This window comes from Vanellus vanellus (assembly GCF_965231255.1).
Source record: "Vanellus vanellus genome assembly, chromosome: 4".
Classification (NCBI taxonomy): Eukaryota; Metazoa; Chordata; class Aves; order Charadriiformes; family Charadriidae; genus Vanellus; species Vanellus vanellus.
The window spans coordinates 78,927,175-78,939,873 of NC_138909.1; positions in this window are offsets into that span (position 1 = coordinate 78,927,175).

Below are 12,699 nucleotides of genomic sequence, written 5' to 3' on the forward strand. Positions count from 1 at the left end.
ACTTCTTTTGAAAAAGAAATTTCAAAATTAGGGCTGACCTTTTCCAAATACCAAGAAGCACTGCTCAAGGGACTTGATTTCTGTGCTTAGTCTCCAAACCCCACAGAAATTATCTTTGCAAACTAATGAAGATAAAATTCAGCATTGTAGCCTGTGGCAACCCCTTCAAAGCTTTAAATGTAAATGGAAAGGTTGGAATTAGGTCAACTATTTCCTGGCTATATCTTTCAAATGGTGCTTCGTATACTACTTAAGCTATAGAAAGCAGTTGTTTCTGTCCCTCTAAAGTTGTTGAGGAACAGTGGAAAGCAAAAGCTGTTTGAGAGTGGCACGATGTCTGGGAGTGCAGCATGTTGATGGCATTTCAGCTTCAATCTCTTAGTCATCATTAAAAAGGTAATGGGGTAGTTTCATCCTTGCTAGTAAAGTGATGATTTCGAAAACTAGATGATCCACACATGAAAGGCACTGAAGTGCTAGCTGTTAAGATCTTCTCTGGGTAACATCTATGCTTGACAACAACCCACACTGATTAGTGCTTGTGATCCCAACAGCAGCCCTGTTCAGCATTTAAGTGAGAAGAGACTGCGGTTTTTCAAGTTTAATAACGGCACTGTAATGTGCTATGTTTGGATGGACCAATACATACAAACCCTTAGAAGTTTTCTCACTGGGTAAAAGCTTTGTGTGGTCTGTTTGTGACAGCAGCCTAGCTGTTAGCATTCAGATCCCCCAAACGCATGCAATCTGGTAACTAATTTAGCACAAGGACAGACATAATATTAGCACAAGGTGATGGTAAGCAAGCCAGAATAAAAGTGCTTGGCAGTGTTAAGTCACTGAGAATTCTTTATGTTAACTAGGTGTTCCCAGATGCTCTGGAAACGCCAACCCAAGATTTTGTGTAGTGCTTTTCATCCTGTTGAGTCTGATTCCTGAGCGCTTCCCAGTTAATTGTATTAGCTTTCTCCTAGCCCACTAGGCTAGTGACATTAAGACCTCCACAGAACGAAACCAGGTCAAATAAGGTAATTGCTAAAGAAAACATGAGCGTGGGAATTTTTTTGTGGCTGTTGAGGGAAAGATTTTTCCAAAAAGTGTTTTGTCACAAAACCAGAATGTTTTTATTAAGTTTTATACAAATATTGTTCTACTTGGCAAACTCTACCTGAGAGACGGCAGATACCTACTTTGTAACTTCGTAGTGATGCCACTCAAACAGGGTTTGGGAGTTTGTCAAGGAGACAAACTAAGAATATGCAGAAGCTGCATGAGTGCTAGTAGGAAGGGTAGTATTTGGGTAATACAAAATAGCAGTTACTCAGAAGCTTGCTACCTTTCCCAAGCCTAGGTAAATATTTCATGGTTCCTGGTGCCATAGTCAAGATTTACAGCCAAAAGGTGCAGAAACAGCAATTTATTCATAGAGTTGTTGAATGGTTTGGGTTGGAAAGTCGTCTAGATGACCTTTAAAGGTCATCTAGTTCAACCCCTCTGCAATGAGCAGGGACATCTCCAAATAGATCAGGTTGCTCAGAGCCCCGTCCAACCAGACCCGGACTGTTTCCGGGGACCGGGGATGGGGCATCTACCATCTCTCTGGGCAACCTGTGCTAGTGTCTCACCATCCTTTTTTTTTTTTTTTTTTTTTTTTTAAAAAAAAAAAAAAAAGTCTTCCTTATATCTAGCCTAAATCTTCCCTCTTTTAGTTTAAAGCCATTACCCTTTGTCCTATTGCAACAGACTGCTAAAAAGCTTATCCCCATCTTTCTTATAAGCCCCTTACAAGTACTGAAGGGCTGCTATAAGGTCTCCCTGGAGCCTTCTCTTCTTCAGGCTGAACAACCCCAACTCTCTCAGCCTGTCCTCATAGCAGAGGTGCTCCAGCCCTCGGATCATCTTTGTGGCCTCCTCTGGACTCACTCCAACAGGTCCGTATCCTTCTTATGTTGGGGGCTCCAGAGCTGGAGGCAGCACTGCAGGTGGGGTCCCACCAGAATAGAGGGGCAGAATCATCTCCCTATACCTTCTGGACACACTGCTGGGGATGCAGCCGATATTGTTACTCTGTCAATGTTTTAATTTCAGTCAAAGCAGGTCAGTGCAAAGCCTGTTGGTTTTTACAAGTAATAACAATGTATTTACTGGGCTACTCTGGTCCTGGCAAGACAGGCATAGGAATGTGCAGTTTCCCGTGGCTTGCCTACCATCTTTAAATTCTGGATGAAGGGCCTATTAGGAGACGCCTCAAATCTGAGAATTTCTTGTGCGCATCTGGAAGCTACCCCTTTCAGAGTTGTTAGTTGCCTAATGCTACGCACAGCCAGGTTCCCTTCCCTTTCATGCTTACCAAAGTGAATCTCATAAGAGACTTTCTGTGTCGAGTATGTTTGTTACCGATTTCCTAAGTCCTTTGGTTATGAGGTCTCCAGTTCCCTCAGTGGTTTTGCAAACAGTTCATTTCTAATTAACCTTTCAATTGAAACTTTTTGTCTATAGCAAACTTTAGATTGCTGCGATCAGCAAGAAGATGGTAGTTCAGGACAGTAGCTCTGAGGGAAGCTTAGCTACAGACCTTATGCACTTACTTTTTAAGCTGACTTACAGGATGCCATACAGTGTTGACCTTTAAAAAGAATTTAAGTTAAAGATCTACAATTTTTACTGATGAGAAAAAAACATACAAAATACTGTCCAATAAGAACTTTCAAGTAGAATTATGTACCTCAAACCGGGACAACAGGCAAATAACACTGAGATTGTTGTTTTGGTGGAAGTGGCCTTTAGTGGATACTATTGATAAGATTTCTTCCACCATTTAAAAATAAATAAATAAAAATTGCATACTGGGAACCGCACAGTCTGTCAAACAAATACTATATGCCTGTGTGAAATTAAGAGGAAATTGTCTTCTCCACAATTGTGAACATACTTTTCTCTATTCTATGTGGGAGGAGTCTGTGTTAAAGTTTCTAACACCGCAGCCTTAGGACCAGAAAATGTGAGAACCGAGACCTCTGTAAAACTGAAAGCTGACTTGTCATTTTTTTCTGCAGAAATGTCATTTCCTTTAGAAATACAGACTTAATATCATTACTGCCCAACAGCTGCTGCTGAAAACCTCCGCGCTGAGGACAGCAGCTGAACCACTCATACTCTGTGGACTAAATTGGAATAAGGGTGTCTGATGAGCATCTGAGAATGATAGCTGGAAGGCAAAACTCATGACAGCTGGACCACTGAATACAAAGATGCTCATGCTTAGTGTTCTGCAAAGACCAGCACTTGAGGTCCTGGTGAGTAGATAGGGAGCATAGAAGCGTACAGAATGTTTGTCAAAACACAGGATGGATTTCCAAATGTGGCCTATAATTATACGCGCCATTTCATGTATGTGATACTAATTGCATACATAATTTCTGGCATGCTGGTACTCATGTTTACCCAAGTACTGAATTTACATTTGACTTTTCTTCGTGTGTATGCAAATTGTATCACCTACTTTCACACACAATCATCTGAAAAACAGTGAGGGCACATTGTTGTATGTACCAGGGTGTATTGATCTGTGGGCTGGGTCAAGGCTGTCCCAAAATCATACCCAGCTATGACAGCCTGGAAAGGGGAGGTGTTTAGTTATGAAAGAAATTGTTGGACAAAATATTTAGCATGGTCAAACCATAACATTTTAAATTTTTTTCCCAGTGCTTGTGTATTCCAGAAAAAGTATCTCAGATACCGCATTGGTTTAAAGCAGATTCTTCAATTAGGTATTAGTAATATCCTGTACAACACAATGTGGCTAATGAAGCACTGCGTGCTACCTTCGGGGCTATAGCTAGGGCTTGGCATAAAAATATGACCTTGACATGCTTTGAGCTACACAATGAGCTAGTCGATAGGAAATGACTACAGTTTGTAATCCTGTATAGTCACAGAGACAATATGTTCCCAAACACAAAGAGAAATAAAAGCCAAAGAGTAAAGTGACTTACTGCTCTTAAAATGTCCAGGTAAACTATACATTGCCATTTGCTACTGTACAAAATACCCTTTGTTAGCAAGTTTATGTAAAAATTGAGATGATCGGACAATCCTTTCAAGTGAATAGACGCAATCATAGGCTAGATATTTTAGTAAAACTTGATTCTGGCAAGATACATGTCAATTGAAATGCCTTTTACCTTTGTGGGATAACTTCCTGGCCACCTCAGAGGAGGTGGCTTCAAATTTGGGGGAAAAGAGCAACTTTGATGTTAAAAATTGAGGCTTGTATCTGTCATAGTTTTGTTCATAACTTACAATAAACAATGGGAACAACTCTGGAGTAGTGCATTAACTTTTCATTTCTGTTTTTCATGTGAAATTGCAGACTCGTAAAAATTTTAAACTGTTTGAAACAGTATTTTTACAAGTTTAGTTCTGAGATACTTTTGCAAATCACACGGATAGTTTTGAAATAGAATATATTGCTCTTTTTAAGTATACCGCTGTTCCTGGAATGACAGGGTAATACATTAATTGTGATGGAAATATGTCCTTTTAAACAAAATTCTTGACACCACTGTACTGTTTATAGCTGAATTAACTTTAAATTCTTAGCAGTCAAAACTTATATAGGTCAAGAAGTTAACGACAATAGACTTTTTTAAAAACTTGTCTCGTTTACATGCTTTCCTTTAGTTTGTGTCAATGATTTTGATTCTTAATCTCCTTTTCAAACTAGTAGATAAGTCAAAAAAAAAAAAAAAATCCAGAAGTGAAATCTTTCTCCATGTGTTTCTTGTCTCCATTTCAGAATTGAATGTGTATTTTGACCTTAGCTGTGCTGCTAGTTGAGATCTTGGAGTTTGTTACAATAATAGGTCACATCTGTGGTTTTTGGTGCTGTTTTAAGTGTGTTACTCCTCACTGCCTTCTGGCTGGAAGCTTTAGATCAGTGCTTTTTCTTGGTAAACATTGGCTTTATCTCTTTTGCCCAACTGGATGCATTTGAGGAGCTCTCAGGGATAGCTGTTGAGCACATGTAGACTTCTGTTGCTTTACTGGAGAGTGCTACAGCAGCAGAGCTCTTATTAGACTACTTACATCCCATTATGTGAGGATAAATACGCTCTTAAATGTTTCCTGGTCTCAATAGGGTGCAGAGCTGGCCCAAGAAATCTGGCCAAAATGTCTGCAGACCTCTTAATCAGCTCCTTGCTCAGTCTTCTTTTTATCTTAGATAAGGTTTGTTGTCTGGTTTCCCCCTTTTCCAATTTGTGATTTCTTTCACTCTTTAGCAAACTTTTTACTCCTCCTCCTTTTTCTGAGATCTTTTTTCCTAAAAAAGCAACTGAAAGTGATTCTCAGTTACACTTCTCACCAATTCACTAGGTGACCTGTTGCTTTGACGTTTTTCACCACTTTTGTCTCTGTGCAGTTTAGAGGCAGAAGAGAGTTTAATCCTAACCTAACCATCCTGGGAGATTTGATTGCTCTCACCTGGGTGGGAGCCGTCAAGTGTTAGTGATTCCGTGTTGTCCCTAGTCTGGAAGATATGTGACATGTTAACTCATTCTGTGCTGTCAAAGTATTGAAACATCATAGTTGGATCCAGATACTTCCCTAAGGCAATTGGAGAGGTTTATTTTCTTTTCTCCAATATTATGCTACACACGGCTTTATCTTCTGAATAAAAATACCACATACATTGTAATAGGTAAATCATGACCATGGTCCTGGTCTTTCAGGCAAGTCTGACGTTGGTATGCTGCATATAGATTTATAATAATACTTGTATGCACGTTTCCCTTGGACAATGTGTATAAATGTTTTATGTACTTAGAGTTGCAGGGTACATGTAGATGCTGTAGTCATATAGGATCATAGAATCATTTTGATTGGAAAAGACCTTTAAGATCATTGAGTCCAACTGCTAACCTAACACTGCCAATTCCACCAGTAAACCACGTCCCTCAGCACCACGTCTACCCATCTTTTAAATACCTCCAGGGATGGTGACTCCACCACTTCCCTGGGCAGCCTGCTCCAATGCCTGACAACCCTTTCAATGAAGAAATTTTTTCCTAATATCCAATCTAAGCCTCCCCTGGCGTTACTTGAGGCTATTTCCTCTTATCCTATCACTTGTTACTTGGAAGAAGAGACTGACCCCCACCTGTCTACACCCTCCTTTCATGTAGTTGTAGAGGGTGATAAGGTCTCCCCTCAGCCTCCTTTTCTCCAGGCTGAACACCCCCAGGTCCCTCAGCTGCTCCTCATCAGACATGTGTTCCAGACCACTCACCAGCTTTGTTGCCCTTCTCTGGACACGGTCCAACACCTCAATGTCTTTCTTGCGCTGAGGGATCCAAAACTGAACACAGTATTCAAGGTGGGGCCCCACCAGTGCTGAGTACAGGAGGACAATCACAGCCCTAGTCCTGCTGGCCACACTATTCCTGACACAGGCCAGGGTGCTGTTGGCCTTCTTGGCCACCTGGGCACACTGCTGGCTCATCTCCAGCCGGCTGTCAGCAACACCCCCAGCTCTTTTTCTGCCGGGCAGCTTTCCAGCCACTCTTCCCCAGGCCTGTAGCGCTGCGTGGGGTTGTGTGACCCAAGTGCAGGACCCGGCACTTGGCCTTGTTGAACCTCAATATAGTTAACTCCACTGAATACTGCATATAGTTTTAAACACAAACTAGTTTCATTTATACTTTTTAAGGAGTCCAAATTCAAAACCCTAAGATGAAATCTCACTGTTATGAATCCATGGAATCATCCATGTTTACATTCCCACACGTTTTGGTGTTTCTGCTGCATTCAGGGAGATGCATAATTTTCTCTGGCTTCAAAAAGTCAAGCAGTGCAAGAAGATGGGTGAGCTGCAGATTGTGTTTGTTTTGAAAGCACTTGTCCAAACTCATAGCTTTGCCTTTGATTCTCCAATCTTAGTAAAGAATTTGGCAAGACATTGAACATCTGCATCTTTAGCCTTAACAAAAAATGTAAATAAAGAGAAAAAGGAGCACTACAGTTTAGCGGTGATGCATTTGCATGCTTTTCCTTTTAGGCTGCTCTGACTGTTTTGGGTACAGGGACACTCTTCCTTGTATGACATAGGCCAAACTGCTTCCAAAATGTTACAGAGCCAGGGTCCAAGTTGCTGCTGCCATAACTTACTTCAGTATAGAAATCCAGCCTCTGCTGTCTTCTATATGGAACCTAAATGGGACAGTGAGCTTGAAATTTCTGAAATTCCTTAAGGGCCTATGGAAGAAGACTGTATATGCAATAAGGATTCCAATACCTGAAGAAGCAGTGTGCAATTGTGCTAGTTCTAGAACAGAAAACGCATAAACGTGGCACCATACCTGAGCTGGTTAGGTGTGCTTGGGTAAAATGTTGGAGCTATGCTACTTTTAGGATTAAGTTATCTTTTGTGCTGTAGTACGCTTTAGAAACTTGGGAGTTTGGAGTGACGCCAGCATGAGGTTTCTGTGCCACGGCAATTGCATGGTGCAAGCATACACTTAGAAAGCTGGATACGCTGAACTCAGCAGTACGTTTATTGTATGTTTGGGTTCTTCAAGTGGCTTGGAATCCCAGTCTAAAGGTTGTATCCCAGTTCTGTTGTTTCTGTACTTACGTGCTTGGCCTCCCTGGGAATTCTGCAAGAAATTGGATAGCAGGTGTTGGCACTCACACATACATCTCTTGTTAAAGAGAATTTATGTGTGTGTGCTCTGTCTCATTAACAGACAGCACTGTATCTCTGTTACTATTAGTAAAAGTTTGGTCAAATACTTGTCTGCTTACTCTTGTTGGCTGTTGTGTTCTGAATTTCATTTTATTTAGCAAGAGTTTTTCAGTGGTCTCTGTATTCATTCCCCTTGGTTTCTCTTGCAAGCATATCTGATATTCATGACATTGATCAGTTGTAGAAAGCAGTACCAAAAGAAGATATATAAAAGCTCAAGCCACCCCCCCATAGTTTCAAAAGGTGATGCACAAGAAATTGTCCAATTCTTAGCTTTATGGATAAGTATTTTTCCTTTTTTTAATGAACAATCCTTTCTGTTTTGATTTCTCTTCTTTGAGTAGCTAGTGAAATACTTGTATGTGATACAAAAATACTAAATATACAGAACGAGCTGTGTTATGCGCATTGTACCTACAAATACTATATGCTGCACATGATGCCGTCATCTTGTTTTCTCAAGGGCTTGAGTTTTTCATCATCTATATTTTATACATGTTGTTACTTAACCCGTTGTGGAGGGTAAAGGGGGTGGGGTGTCTTTTCTTGCAGCCATCAGGATGCTCACACGTCTCATGAAATGTATACTGCTAACATTTTTTTTAATTTGAAATAACAGTCAGCATACAGTTAGGTGTCTATAGAGCATGGCATTTAAATGTATGATGAGCAATTCCTGTATGTAAGATAGGAATGACAAATTAAGAAGCTGGATAAAAGTGAATGTATCAACAAAATCTGGCATTTGGAATTTATCAAAGGCAGAGAATAATAAATTTTAGCGAGCCATCCCTGTTCAGCACTGAGGTTTTGTCATCTTGTCATTGATGTTGCAGGTTTCTTGGTATTGCATATACTTTGTGTGTGAAATAAGGGGGGTGGAGGGTCTGAAGAAAATGATTTTTTTGTCAGCTCTTCAAATGAGCCAGGCACCCTTGTCTACATCTGCTGTCTTCTTTTCCTATTATCATAAATACAACCTTTAATGTACTTTATAAAGACAGAAATGAGGCAGAATCATGCAAACCAGTAGCATAGGGTTTTATGTTTGAGAGCCTTTGGGCAAAAATAGACTAATAAAAGAGTCTACATAGTATTTGGATAATTTTCCTTTATTTTCTTGTGTATGTTAAATGCTTCACTTCTAAAACTACTAGTAGGAGTTTGTTTGTCAGCAGAGAATAGCTATAAATACATAAATAACGCACAATATGCACGATGGCTGGCTTTAGAAAGCATTTATTAGGCTGTGCCATGTGCCAAATATTTAATAGCATTGAAATAAATTACTAACTTCCTAATGCATAACATTTTTATTACTCTGAGAGGAAGGCTGTCGCACCATTCTGAATTCAGAGGTACATTAGGCTTGTTATAGTTTTTTAATTGCTTCTATTTTGCAATAGATGCAAATAGTTTTTCAATATTAACATAATTTAATCTTTACCCTAAGGCATGGTTGGTAGTGCAGTATCAAATGGTAACTGCCAGCTTCATAAGTTATTATTCTTTTTATTCAACTTGACAGCTAATTTGCAAGCGCCTTCCCCCTACCTCATGTGGTGATACTACTTTTAATATTCTGACGGCTGAATCCTCTGACTCCAGCTGGAAATGCAAATTTAACATGGTATCAACAGGATTCTTTTGCATAAGCAACCATATTCAGTATATTAGGGGTCAGAGGTATAAATGAGTTCTCACTTAACATGAACAGGAAAAAAGAAGCTAAGGGAAAATAATCTTGTGGCTTCTGCTAGGAATTTCTGTAAGTATGACCAATCAGGTATGTAGGGAAAAATGACTTTAGAGGTTCCCACCTAATAGAGCTACCCCTCTGTAACCGCATACCAGACAAGGCGGCTTTGGATGCTTTTTCTATATAAAGATATGTTCACGTCAAGGACTTTGACTGACGTTTTTGTAAACTGAAATATTGTTTATTCTTAGAAAAGAAACAACATCTTGTGGCTAGATATGGAAAAAATATTTGGAGTGGACATTTTTGGAATGAATTAAAGAAAAGAAATAGTGTGTATAAAATGCTTGACAAAGCAGAAAGTATAAAAATATCCCTGAACTTGCTCCACTGCAAAACTGCAGAGTTAAAGCTGCTTTTCCAGTTCCTACAGTAGCCAAAAAATTGTTTAGGCTGCTTTTAAGATAAGTTAGCTGTGCTCAGTTAACTGTGTGCAAGAAGAAAATGTCTGCTTTCTAATATGCAAAATCAGTGCTGGAAATCTGTTTAACAGGAGGTTTTTTCCTTAGGCCTAAATCTAGCAGTTTTCTACAGTGCATGCTTACTTTTAGCTTGGGAATAATCCCATCCTTATACAGAAAAGCATGTACTTATATCTCACATAAGACCATGGGTTTTATGAGCGTGTATTAAAGACTTTGAATCAGAGCTCTAATATTTTTAATGAGAAAGCTAAGAGTGAAAACCTGCTACAGGTCTGGTATTAGCCAGTAGTACAACTTCAGAAATTTGAATCAGAAAACTGAATTCCTCCACAGGATGCGCAGTATCCGTGTCTACTACATACACCATAGCAATGTCTGTAACAGGGGAATAAATCGATAGAAATTAACCAATAGAAGAAAAATTATCTGAAGGCAGTAGTTTTTCTTCACCATGATTTTCTTAATTTCTCAACTTCTTGCAGATTGTGTCATGTTAGCAAACTGTTGTCACATGGAGCAATTGTTCTTATTTCACACTAAGCTTTTTTAATCGGGCTACAATCGTTAAGTAGGCAGTTCTTAGGCTGCTGATTCTATTTACCACTTTGGGAGCAAAGCTCGCCCTTGGCCGCCTTATTCTGTGTGCAAATTCCACATATTGTATCCGAACAATTGGCAGTGGGACCACAAGATGCCTTACGGAGTTAAGAGAGCAAAGCCCGAGACAGAACTCTGTCGCTGTTGCTTCAGAACAGATGCGGCCTCAGTGCTGTGGGGTTACTGTAATGTTGTGGCATCATAATGTAACAGAGCAGCATGACATAGTAAAAAAACCTTGAAGCTACAGTGTCGTCTTTTGAGAACCTGTGGAAATCAAAGTTTATTGTGGAAATCAAAGTTTCTTTCAGAAATGGCTTACAAGATGTGCAACAGCCTCACCTGTCTTAAGACAGCAGAGGAAACTTCCTTCAGGCTTTTCTATTATCCAGCTCTTGAGTACCCTCTTTGCCTACATATCCTATTAGGGGAGGGTGGATTTTCAGTGAAGATGACTGTAGTCAGAGCGCTAAGATCAGCTGAGGCTGCCGTGTCTTTGGGAGGAGATAATCTGCCTGGGACTGTGCTGCCTGAGCCATGCGGGCCGGAACAAGGCAGGGACAGTGTCTTATAGACTGAGTGGTTTGGGTCAGAAGGGACCTTTAAAGGCCATCTAGTCCAACCCCCCTGTGATGATCCGGGACATCTCCAACTAGAGCAGGTTGCTCAGAGCCCCATCCAACCTGACCTTGGGTCTTTCCAGTGATGGGGAATCTACCACCTCTCTGCGCAACCTTGGATGGTGTTTCACCACCCTCAGCATAAAATTTTTCTTCCTAATATCTAGTCTAAATCTTCCCTCTCTTGGTTTAAAGACTCTGCCCCTTGTCCTTTTGCAACAGGCCCTGATAAAGACTCCTTCCCCATCTTTCCCATAGGCCTCCTTCAGGTACTGGAAGGGGCTATAAGGTCTCCCTGGAGCCTTCTCTTCTGCAGGCCAAGCAACCCCAACTCTCTCAGCCTGTCCTCACAGCAGAGGGGCTCCAGCCCTCAGAGCATCTTCGTGGCCTCCTGTGGACCTCCTCCAACAGGTCCGTGTCTTTCCTGTGCGGAGGGCCCCCGAGCTGGAGGCAGCACTGCAGGTGGGGTCTCCCCAGAGTGGAGCAGAGGGGCAGAATCCCCTCCCTCAGCTGCTGGCCACGCTGCTGGGGATGCAGTCCAGTCTTGCTGCCTTTCCCTTCAGCTTACCTCTCTTTGGCCGGCGTGTCAAAAAGCATTGTATTGCTTGGCTGATGCTTGCTTATGGAAAATGTCTGGTGAAGTGATTGTATGCCATGGAACAAAAAATTCTGGAAATTGCTATAGTAGTTCTAAATTATTCCATTATTTGAGACAGTCACGTAACGTTCTATAGTACTTGGAATTTAATACCTTTTCTGTGATTCAGTATTTACTCTGGGAAGAAAAGCGAATTATAAAATAGTAAGCATACGTATCTTAGCATGGCTACTAATCTTGCTTCTGGTGCCATGTGGCCTTCCTCTGTATTGACTTAATCTCTTCTTTCATGAGAAAGTAAAAATGCAAAACATGCTCCCTTGCTTTTTCTTTTGCGTACTTTTAGAATTGCATGGGACTGCGGCTTTCTGATATACCTTTCTCGAGTATGATCTGAACGTTTCCTCTTAGTACATGCAGGATGAAAAGATTTTTAATGAAAGGGTTTAATGAATCTCATGAAACAATTGTTTGTATACAAAAAGCGATTTGCACATATGCAGGCTGGGGATCTTTCTGAATAGGACCCACGGTCATCTAATTAGACATGCATGGTATTAGTAGGCATTTGTAGTACTCGCAGGACTAGTCCAAGGACAAGGGATCCCTGCTGAAAATTTTCCATTAAAAAGATAATTGCATAGCACAAGGCCTTTCTAAAAAGCCTTCCTAAATTTTTTCTTGTTTTTAATTAGGGGCTGAGAGCTAGATCTAAAAAGGCTGAAAATAGAAAAAAAAGTTCTTTTTCCTGGGTAGTAGAACTAATCATGCTGGCAGTGACAGTGGAACTGTAAAAAATTCAAAACAGAGGCGCTTTGCTTATAGTTTTATGATGTGCTTTATGATCTATGATCCTGGTAGACCTGAATGTTTGGTATATACTGACATTATTTCATATTTTCAATTGCACTATGTTAGACCTACATCTGGTTAGTTAATAACTACAGTCCCAGGCA